Raw genomic sequence first — 11851 nt, forward strand, 5'->3', positions numbered from 1 at the left:
CGGACAACGGGACGCAGTTTGCTGATAAAAAATTCAGAGAATTCCTCACCGGCCTGGGCATAAAGCAGAAGTTCTCGTCTGTCGAGCACCCTCAAACTAATGGCCAAGTCGAGGCGGCAAACAAAGTCATCCTACAAGGCCTCAAAAAGTGACTTGACCAGATGGGCAGATGAGTTAGCCTCAGTCCTCTGGTCCTATCGCACAACTCAATAGTCACCCACCGGGGAAACACCGTTCTGGCTCACATACGGGGTAGATACGATAATTCCCGTTGAGATTGGGGAACCGATCCCACGACTTCTTTTGGGAGGAGTAGAAGAAGCCGTGAAAAAGGACTTAGTAGATGAAACTAGAGAGATGGCCCACTTGTCGGAGGTGGTGTTGAAACAAAGGATGGCCCTACGTTACAACGCCAAAGTACTCAAAAGGAATTTTGAGTCAAGCGACTTAGTCTTGCGACGCAACAACGTCAGACTCCCGACGCCAGGGGAAGGAAAGCTGGCAGCAAGTTGGGAAGGTCCATACAGGGTAAAGGAGGTGCTCGGCAGCGGCGCCTACAAATTGAAACGGCTAGACGGCAAGGAAGTCGCTAGAACTTGGAACACGAGCAACCTAAGAAGATTTTATTCCTAGAAGCCGAGACACACCAACCGAGCAAGCGGTCTGCAAGTCTAACCAGTTTAGTAAGACCTGTATTACTTTGTGAGGGATTATTTGCCCTTTGTTAGATTATTTGCCCTTTGTTTACTATTACTTTGACCATATTATTCACCATTAGTCGTTTATTCCCAATTAATTGTTTATTTGCAATTCGTCATCTCTTTTTTCCATATTCAACGTTATTCAATAACCAAATTACTTTACCAAGTAGAAGTAGTCGACATCAGAACGATACGGTATCTTGGGACTGATCACCCCGGGAACCATTGAAGTAACAAAAGCCACAATAAACAGCTACAAAAATATTACAAGCCACGACCTGGCTTCGTTAACTACCATTGAAATGGTTAACAAACATAAGCAAATAGCTAACTACCAATAAAGCGGTAAGAAACAATGAGCAAAACATTTTCTATCAAGGTGGACGAGCAATTTGTTACATGCCGGAAAAACGAGTATCAAGTTCACTAAAACCAAAAATGGTCGAAGATCAACATATTACAAAAATACAAAATACAACAAGTGAGACCATGTCATTTTTTTGGGATATCAACAATCTTGCCATCCTTGATGGTCTTGAAGACGTTAACAGCTGAGGTATCAAAGTCGGGAGCTACCACCTTCACCTGATCTTTGAGGGCCTCCTTAGTCATCAAGACGGCATTCTTTCCCTGCTTCACGGTCTCTTTGTACTCCGTTTTCAAATCAGCCGCTTCATTCTTGGCCGCGGTCGCCGACGAAAGAGCCTCATCACGTTCCTTCTCAAGCTCCTTCACCCAACCTTGAGCAGCGTTGAGCTGACCTTCCAAGGTGAGCTCCCCCTCGGTAAGTCGCGCCACAGAAGCATCGGAGGTCTTGACCTTCTCCTCGGTTTCGGCTAGCTGCGCTTTGAGTGACTTGACATCATCTTTGTACTTTGCATTTGCCTTGACAGATGATTGAAGCTTGTTCTCCACCGACCACGCTCCTGCCAAGGTGGTTTCGGCTTTTCTCGCCACGGCGGCTCCCCGGAGCATCGTACGGTACCTCCATCTAGCCTAAGAGGCGAGGTCCCCACCATGGAAGAAGTCCTCCGTGTCGGGAAGCATCTGAGCATCAATAAAGGTCGCGGCACCAAAGTTCTTCTCCATCACTGTGAGGGCTCCCCCAAGACTAGAAGACGCATTCCTTTTCTTAGGGTTGTCAATAACAACCACCTCAGGCCCCTCATCTTCAACCTCAACCTTCGGTCGGGGACCTGGACCAGCACTGGTACCAACCACCTCCCCCTGGACAGGTTGGGACTGAGCCTCGACCTCGGCAGCATCGTTGGGAGGGACCTCGTTATTGTGAGTGGCAGATTCGTCACCACTGTCATCAGCGAGAAAGGTGTTGAACAAAGCATCAAGTACAACCTGTTCGCCAGCCATTGATACTGCGACAACAAACAAGAGCTCGTTAGTCAGTAAGACAGTTAATTAGGTATACAAATAATCCCATAAAAAGAAACATGATCAAAGGACCAAGCGACCACAAACCTATATAACCCCTAGCCACGTCCTGATCACCTATAAGAAGATGATGGTTAACGCGGTTCTTGCCGAAGACAGCCAACAGAAAGTCGACAATCTTCTTGTTCTCGGGAGACAATCCCTTGTATGTCACCTTTTTAAAGGCGTTCGGCCCCGCCCCAAAACTCCAATAGGTCGGGATGCGGCGCTCCCCCTACAAGGTTAGCCAAAAGAGGTGCCGAACTTTAGCAGGACAGACTTTGAAATACTTGCCTTTAAATCTATGATAGGAATCCTCAAACAAGCTGAAGATCCTCCGACCTTGGGCTGCTCGGAAGGACATAAAGCCCTTTTTGGCCCTCCACTCTTTGGAAGGGTTTGTCAGGGTTAAGAGAAAAAGAAATACCTCGACGGAGGCTGGCAGCTCCAAATGCTCACAAACTATCTCAAAACAGCGGATGGAGTCCCAGCTGTTCGGATGCAACTGAGACGGCGCCACGTCACATCAGTTGAGCAACGCCATTTTAAAAGATGAAAAGGGGATGCCAACCCCCAGGTGGGTGAACATTGCCTTGTAAAATTAGATCGAATCGGGGACCCAGGAAGAGTGTAGGTTCAGTTGGAATATTCGTTCCTGGGCGGTGGGAACAAAATCCTCATAGTTATTCTCTTTGTCTCCTCCTTCGCAGAGGTACTCGGCTTGTCGGAACTCCGTAAGTTCCTCCACAGACATTTGGTTGGGAGTTTCCTTCACATCCGAAGTTACCCAGGCATATCGATCGTAGGGCGCTCTCACGACCCTCATAACAGGATACTGGGCCATACTTACAGTGGGGGCACCACTCAAAGTCAGTCTATGAGGTTGGAAAACCGGCACTAATACCAGAATTTACAATCTACCTATTCGCAGTTAAATCAAAACTTATCTACAGCCAAAATGAAGCCTAAACTACCAGGAACTTAGATGGTAAACCCCCTAAAATCCTAGCTAATGACAGCCTGAAAATACACGCACAGACCTAAGCACTACTCAACGCATAAGAAGCAAAAGCAATGGCAAGTACCTAATCTGAAAAAATGAAAATGAAAAGGCTCAGCAGAAGAAAAATATACTTACCAGGAAAGTAGTTTGCAAGGGAGAAGTGCGAAGGCTGGAAGGAGAACGATCGCAGGGAATAGGCCAATGCAAGCAAATACAGGAAACACGAGAGGGAGTAGAGAATGCAGTACAGGCATAGTTTGGAAGTAGGGAAAAGATATGGAAAAGAAAGGGAAAGAAGTAAAAACGAAAGAATAACTGTCCTGGAGAAGCGCGAAAGATAGGTGCAAAATAGACCTTTTCCCCCTGCTTTCAAATCAGTAATAAATGCGCTTAATGGTAGGCGCGAGGAACGAGGCGACAAACAACACTCTCTTGAAGCGACGAAGCCCGCACGAGCATAAAAGGCGCATCCTGACCACGAGCAACCGACGAAGCAACGACGCGCGAAAGAGAGAGCAGAACGCACCAACAACGGCGCTCACGGCCATAGTTGGCGCGTTGGGGGCACTGTTACGGCCCAGCCCAGGTGGCATATTGGCCAATCCGACCCACGAACCACCCGACCTGCGTGGTCGGGCTGGCAGGCATAATCCGTTCGGACAGCGACACGGACACCTGCACCCCTGCTGCCAACCACATGACAATTGGGAGAAGAAACTTCCTGGAAGGAGACCTCTCTTGTGGGGCCCGCCCTACTGACAGGGTATATATGGGGAGGGTCCTATCTCTCTCCCAAGGTACGCCATCATCACCCTTACTCTCACTGCCATCTGGGCCATTTTTGACTTGAGCGTCGGAGTGTCATTGCAGGTGGCTCCCCCCCACTTCACAAAGAGCTCGGGAGGTCGTCAGTCCGCATGTCTTGCTTCCCAGACCCAAATCCAGGCCGATTCTCACCTTCATACCCAGAAAACATCCTTAACCCGTCCGAAACCCAAACAACTGAACAAATATAAAGGAATAGAAGGAAGAACATGTGAATGATTGGACTTTTATTTCTGCCTACAAATTAGTTTTAAATTAATCACAGTAAATAGTTTAATCATATGAAAAATATGCTTACTTTACCTGGTATGAATAAAAGTATTTGAGTACTTGATGTAATAATGTTTATAAAATTTTGTGTGTTTTACAAATATTTGAATTTATTATTAAAAATTTGATTAATATAATCTAAAAATTTATTATAGCCATGTAGTCGATAATAAATTGGAGAAAATGCATTCCCTCCATTTTTTAACAATTATTTAATAAAGTATAATATCTTCCCCTATATTTTTAAGTGAACCAAATATATAAATATATATATATATATATATATATATTGAATAATTAAAAATTATATTTTATTAAACAATTAAAAAATTTGAAAAGATTTACTCTCTGAATTGGGATGATAACAACTACAAGACATAAGATTACATACAATGATAGGTAATCTGAAATTTGGTTGGCTATGATAATTGATAATAAGTATATCGATTAACAATTTCGTTACGTTATCAATAATATTTCTATCAATTTCTGTCAACTCTTATTTATGTCTATACTTAATAAAAGTGTTTTTATGAATATGTTTAATAAAAACGTCTTTTTTATAATTGTGTCTAATAAAAATATCTCTATATATATATTTTTTGAATGTGCTTCCTTATAAATATATTTAAAATATAATAATTAATTATTATTGACAATAAATTACCATATAGAATATTGATACCCTATATTTTTCTATCGATTAAAGTATGTGAAATCCACTAACTCTCAACTTCAACTTTTGTTCGTCAGATTAGTGGTCTATTCATAACTTAAGTATTTAATTATTATTTATTCAGTTGGGTCATTTATTAATTAGGTGTAAAAAAAAAAACAAGTGGAGCTGCATCTTCCGTTGCTAAAGAATGAAAATTTATCTAATATATTAAAGTTATCAACTAAAAAATTTACAAAAGAATAACAAAAATTTAAATTTTTAATACATTTATTAAACTTAAAAAAAATATTAAAACTTTTTCCAGAATTTAAATAACTTGAAAGGCTCTCCCACTTTTTTTTGGTGGGGTGGGTGAATAATATCAAGTTATCCTTTAGGTACATCAATCCTCAATAGTATCTCATGTTCCTTTTCGATCGTCTCGTTCTTGTTTATTTTACTCTCTTGGCTGATTCAAGACCGTGTTTATCATTTTTGGTCTCTCTATTATGTTTGTATTAGTAGCCATGCTACAGTCTGAACCAAATTGAATACGACGAACATATGAGACTGAATATTTGGCAAATCATTTACAGCACTGAAAGCAGTGAAATCCCAATAATACAGATTCAAGTGGTTGAGGAGTCAAGTTCGTTTCATCATTGATGGATAATGCTTCACTGCCAAACCTTGTTCATCTTCTTTGTCCAAAGGCAGTTGATCTTTTATATATATATATAGAAGTTTGATTACAATAGTCCATTAAATAAGGCCAACGAGTTATAATTCAAATGGTATAGTTTTTCCACACTTATTTAGAGATTATAGATTCGAGTCTCCCTATTTTGGTAAAAAAAAAAAAGTCTATTAAACAAGTGAATCAACAAAAATACCTATCCTGGAGAAAGTGCAACTCAAATCTCAATCTCATAACATTTTGTTCAAAAACTGTCTTGGCTGGCATAACATAATAATGAAACTATGTGTTTATTTAAGTTTTCGGGGAAAAAAAAAACAACTTTTTCCCTAAAAGACTAACTTTGACATAGTTTACAAATATTTTTAAAATAATCAAATTGAATACAAAAATTCAAATTGTAAAATCACAAAATAAATACACCCGAAGTTCACTTTAAAAATCCATCAAAGCCATTATTTTCTCTTTTATTTTTTAATTAACAAAAATGAAACGTACTACAAATTAATCGTCAAATTAGTTATTATAAATTTGTATATTAATATATGTGTTATTTAACTCATTTTTTAATAAATATTTTACATTGTAACATATATTATATACGATTAATTAATTTAATAACTAAATTTTAATATACAAATCATAATTATTAGTTACATATTTTCATTAATTTTTTTATTATAGATTAAGGTAGTTTACAATCCAACTATATTGCCTATGTAGATGCTTTTCCTTGGCATGAGATGTCGGTTTTCCACATTCTTGTTAAACTAAATCAGAAGGTTTGATTAATTTTTTATTGTAAAAAAAAATTAAGATATAATCAGTTGGTTCAATTACTTTACATGAAAATTTTTAGAATTTTTTAGTATTAAATTGAATGCTTTATTTTTTTTGTTGTGATTTTTTTTATGAATTCACAAATCACATGATACTGAAAATTAACACTTTAACAGAGTTTTTATGTCTTTAAAGTTAAAGTTTTCTATTAGATTTTTTTTAAATAGGATTTTTGTACCGTTTAAATCAACATTTGTTTTTTGTCAATTCTTTTTCTTACGTACTCAAACTTTCTTTTTCTTTTTTTTTTTCTTTATTTTTTTCAACTTCTTCTGCATGGTTGAAATCACATTATAATGCAGCACTTTGAATAGAACAGTTGTTCAGTGGCACCTAATTTGCCGTGAGAGTCTTTTTATGGAACTGTCGTGATTTAGAGAGACTCCTGACAGTCCATAACCTTAAAGACCTGGGTTACAACGTGGAATGGCAGCTGAGAGGAGTTTATCTCAGTACAAATAAAATAGAGAGACTTAATCAATTCAATGAAATATCTTTTTGTCTATCACAATTTGAAGGGAGGGTGGTAGTGGTTGGAGATTTCAATGCAATCAAGAGCCATGAAGAGAAACAGGAAAGTATCTTTCGATCTCCTAAATTTCAATTGATAATTTTAATAATTTTATTAATGACAATCCATTAGTAGATCTTAAAATGATAGGTCATGAGTTCACGTGATCAAAGAGACGAGCTGGTAAAGAGTTAATAAAAAAAGATTAGATCGTTGCCTGGTTTGACATGGAGAGAGCAGTATAGGGTAGCTGTGGTTAGAAGACAAGTAGAAAATAGTTCAGACCATGCTCCTTTAATCCTAGATTTAAACCTCCCAACCTAGAAGATCAAAAGAAGATTCAAGTTTTAGGATAGATGGTGTGACAAAGAGGAGGTAAAGAAGATTGTGAAAGATGTATGGGGGCTAACCATTGAAGGCTCTCCGATGTACTCTCTAGCCCAGAAGTTCAAGCAATGCCAGCACAGATTAGTACAATGGCAGCAATTATAACAATCCGACTTTTTGAAAATTAAATAATGAGTGATTTACGATTTATTATATTTATTGATAATTTTATTTAAAAAATTATCTTTTCTTAAAAATAATTAAATTAAATTTTATGATATTTTGAATTTAAAATTTATTAGCCTTTTTAAATAATTTTTATTATAATTAGATATTTTTAAAAAAATAAAAAAAATTTAATTATTATTATTATTATTAATATTATTATTATTAAAAAAAAGAAAGAAAGTGACTGTTTCGAGGGTTACCTGAAACTGTAGGTCGATCTCGGACGAGATCTTCTGTACTGGTCGGCGCGGTTGTGTCCGACTTGTTGGACTTGGTGGTTGTGCTGATCCTTCATCACCAGAGGGTGGAGGTACCTGCAAGAGACTTCGATGCTTAAGTTAGCAAGGGTATTAAGCAGGTTTTTAGTAGAATCAGAGTATGAGTTATACCTGGGTGCTCCAGTGTATTTATAATAGTGTGGAATGATCTTTCTGGAGATAAGATAGTTATCTTATCTTATTGATGAGCGGATAATTTGTACGCTTTTTGGCATTGTTTTTAGTATGTTTTTAGTATATTTGGTTTAGTTTTTAGTATATTTTTATTAGTTTTTAGTTAAAATTCACTTTTCTGGACTTTACTATGAGTTTGTGTATTTTTCTGTGATTTCAGGCATTTTCTGGCTGAAATCGAGGGACCTGAGCAAAAATCTGATTCAGAGACTGAAAAGGACTGCAGATGCTGTTGGATTCTGACCTCCCTGCACTCGAAGTGGATTTTCTGGAGCTACAGAAGCCCAATTGGCGCGCTCTCAACGGTGTTGGAAAGTAGACATCCTGGGCTTTCCAGCAATATATGATACTCAATACTTTGCCCAAGATTTGATGGCCCAAACCGGCGTTCAAAGTCACCTTCAGATTTCCCAGTGTTACGCCAGAACTGGCACCAAAATGGGAGTTAAACGCCCAAACTGGTATAAAAGCTGGCGTTTAATTCCAAGAAGAGTCTCTACACGAAAATGCTTCATTGCTCAGCCCAAGCACACACCAAGTGGGCCCGGAAGTGGATTTTTATGTCATTTACTCATCTCTGTAAACCTTAGGCTACTAGTTCTCTATAAGTAGGACCTTTTACTATTGTATTTTCATCTTCTGATCTTTGGAATCTTTTGTTCTTTGGATCTTTTGATCACTTTGGGAGGTTGGCCTCACGGCCATGCCTAGACCTTGTTCTTATGTATTTTCAACGGTGGAGTTTCTACACACCATAGATTAAGGTGTGGAGCCCTGCTGTACCTCGAGTATTAATGCAATTACTATTGTTCTTCTATTCAATTTCGCTTGTTCCTTGTCCAAGATATCACTTGTTCTTCAACTTGATGAATGTGATGATTCGTGACACTCATCATCATTCTCACCTATGAACGTGTGACTGACAACCACCTCCGTTCTACCTTAGATTGGGTGAATATCTCTTGGATTCCTGATACACGATGCATGGTTGATCGCCTGACAACCGAGTGCTCGCCTGACAAACGAGCCAGCCATTCCGTGAGATCAGAGTCTTCGTGGTATAGGCAAGAACTGATGGCGGCATTCAAGAGAATCCGGAAGGTCTAACCTTGTCTGTGGTATTCTGAGTAGGATTCAATGATTGAATGACTGTGACGTGCTTCAAACTCCTGAGGGCGGGGCGTTAGTGACAGACGCAAAAAAATCAATGGATTCTATTCCGGCCTGATCGAGAACCGACAGATGGATAGCCGTGCCGTGACAGGGTGCGTTGAACATTTCCACTGAGAGGATGGGAGGTAGCCACTAACAACGGTGAAACCCTTGCATAAGCTTGCCATGGAAAGGAGTAAGAAGGATTGGATGAAGACAGTAGGAAAGCAGAGAGACGGAAGGGAAGGCATCTTCATACGCTTATCTGAAGTTCCTACCAATGAATTACATAAGTATCTCTATCTTTATCTTTATGTTTTATTCATCATCTATACCCATTTGAGTCTGCCTGACTAAGATTTACAAGGTGACCATAGCTTGCTTCATACCAACAATCTCCGTGGGATCGACCCTTACTCGCGTAAGGTTTATTACTTGGACGACCCAGTGCACTTGCTGGTTAGTTGTGCGGAGTTGTGATAGAGGGTTGAGATTGCAATGAGCGTACCATGTTGATGGCGCCATTGATGATCACAATTCCGTGCACCAAGTTTTTGGCGCCGTTGCCGGGGATTGTTTCGTGTATGGACAGCTGACGGCTCATCTTGTTGCTTAGATTAGGTGTTTTTCTTCAGAGTTCTTAAGAATGAATTCTAGTGTTTCAAGGTGATGTTCTTATCATCACCAAAGCTGATTGATCTTCATCAATTTAGCTCTTGAATGCAATGTCCTGCTGAAGCTTGGCTAGCCATGTCTAATTCCTTTAGACTAAAGCTTTAGACTAACATTGCATGATTCCTGGAATTCTCATTAAGAATTCTGAAACTTTTATTTTCTATTTCCATATAATTTTCGAAAAAACACAAAAAAAAAAAAATTCAAAATCATAAAAACAAAAAAAAAATATTTTATGTTTCTTGTTTCTTGTTTGAGTCTAGTGTCTAATTTTAAGTTTGGTGTCTTGCAATGCATTGTTTATTTGATCTTGGTTCTATTTTCAAGTCAATAGTACAGGGAACTGAAGATTCAGAACATGCAGCAGAGGAATTACACAGAAAAAGCTGGGCGTTCAAAACGCCCAGTGAAGAAGGACAGACTGGCGTTTAAACGCCAGCCAGGGTGCCTGGTTGGGCGTTTAACGCCCAAAAAGGTAGTGCATTGGGCGTTAAACGCCAGAATGTGCACCATTCTGGGCGTTTAACGCCAGGATGGCACAAGGGGGAGGATTTTGTTTTCAAATCAATTTTTTTCTTCAAGTTTTCAAAGTTTTTCAAAATCAAATCTTTTTCAAATCATATCCTTTCAATCAAATGTTTTCAAAATCAATTTCTTTCCTTTTTCAAAGATACTTGCTAACAATTAATGATTTGATTGAACATTTCAAGTATGTTGCCTTTTCTGTTGAGAAAGGTTTAATGTTTGAATCATATATTTTCTTGATAGCCAAGTTATTAATTTTTTAAAATCAAATCTTTTTAAAATTGTTTTCAAATCATATCTTCTCAATCACATGTTTTTTTTTAAAAAAACCAATCATATCTTCTTAACTTCATCTTTTTTCAAAAAAGTTTTCAATCAAATCTTTTTGACTTCTAATTTCAAAATCTTTTTTCAAAACTCACTTGATTCTTTTGCCACTTTGAGTTTTCGAAAATTATCAATCAATTTTTCAAAATGATTTTAAAAACTTCTTAATTAATTTTCGAAAATTCTCTTCCCCTCTTCCCACATCCTTCTATTTATGGAGTACCACTCCTTCTCAATGCACAATTCGAACTCTGTCTGATTAAGTTCGAATTCTTCTACCTCTTTCTTCTATTTTTCTGTTCTTCTGACACCTCAAGGAATCTCTATACTGTGACACAGATGATTCCATATTTTCTTGTTCTCTTCTCTTTCATATGAGCAGGAGCAGAGACAAAGGCATTCTTGTTGAAGCTGACCCTGAACCTGAAAGGACCTTGAAGCGAAAGCTAAGAGAAGCTAAGGCACAACTCTCTACAGAGGACCTAACAGAAATCTTCAAAGAAGAAGACATGGCAGCCGAAAACAACAATAATGCAAACAATGCAAGGAAGGTGCTGGGTGACTTTACTGCACCTACTCCCGACTTTTATGGGAGAAGCATCTCTATCCCTGCCATTGGAGCAAACAACTTTGAGCTTAAGCCTCAATTAGTTTCTCTAATGCAACAGAATTGCAAGTTCCATGGACTTCCATTGGAAAAGCTAATGGGGTTGACCCTGAGGTCTACAGACTTATGCTATTCCCTTTTGCTGTAAGAGACAGAGCTAGGACATGGTTGGACTCACAACCTAAAGAAAGCCTGGACTCATGGGAAAAGCTAGTCAATGCCTTCTTGGCAAAGTTCTTTCCACCTCAAAAATTGAGTAAGCTTAGAGTGGAAGTCCAAACCTTCAGACAAAAGGATGGAGAATCCCTCTATGAAGCTTGGGAAAGATACAAACAATTGATCAGAAAATGTCCTTCTGACATGCTTTCTGAATGGAGCATCATAGGTATTTTCTATGATGGACTCTCTGAACTGTCCAAGATGTCTTTGGATAGCTCTACTGGAGGATCTCTTCATCTGAAGAAGACGCCTGCAGAAGCTCAAGAACTAATTGAAATGGTTGCAAATAACCAATTCATGTATACTTCTGAAAGGAATCCTGTGAACAATGGGACAAATCAGAAGAAAGGAGTTCTTGAGATTGATACTCTGAATGCCATTTTGGCTCAGAACAAGATATTGACTC

The 11851-nt window shown here is 38.5% G+C and overlaps 1 non-coding gene across 1 annotated transcript; it reads right to left on the bottom strand.

Moving 5' to 3' along the window:
- Positions 1-11484: 11484 nt before the first annotated feature.
- Positions 11485-11592, bottom strand: LOC130937608 (small nucleolar RNA R71). Its single transcript, XR_009068819.1, has one exon. It is a non-coding gene; the product is annotated as a small nucleolar RNA R71 (small nucleolar RNA).
- Between the last annotated feature and the right edge of the window lie 259 nt (positions 11593-11851).

Source organism: Arachis stenosperma, chromosome 6, assembly GCF_014773155.1.
Source record: "Arachis stenosperma cultivar V10309 chromosome 6, arast.V10309.gnm1.PFL2, whole genome shotgun sequence".
Lineage (NCBI taxonomy): Eukaryota > Viridiplantae > Streptophyta > Magnoliopsida > Fabales > Fabaceae > Arachis > Arachis stenosperma.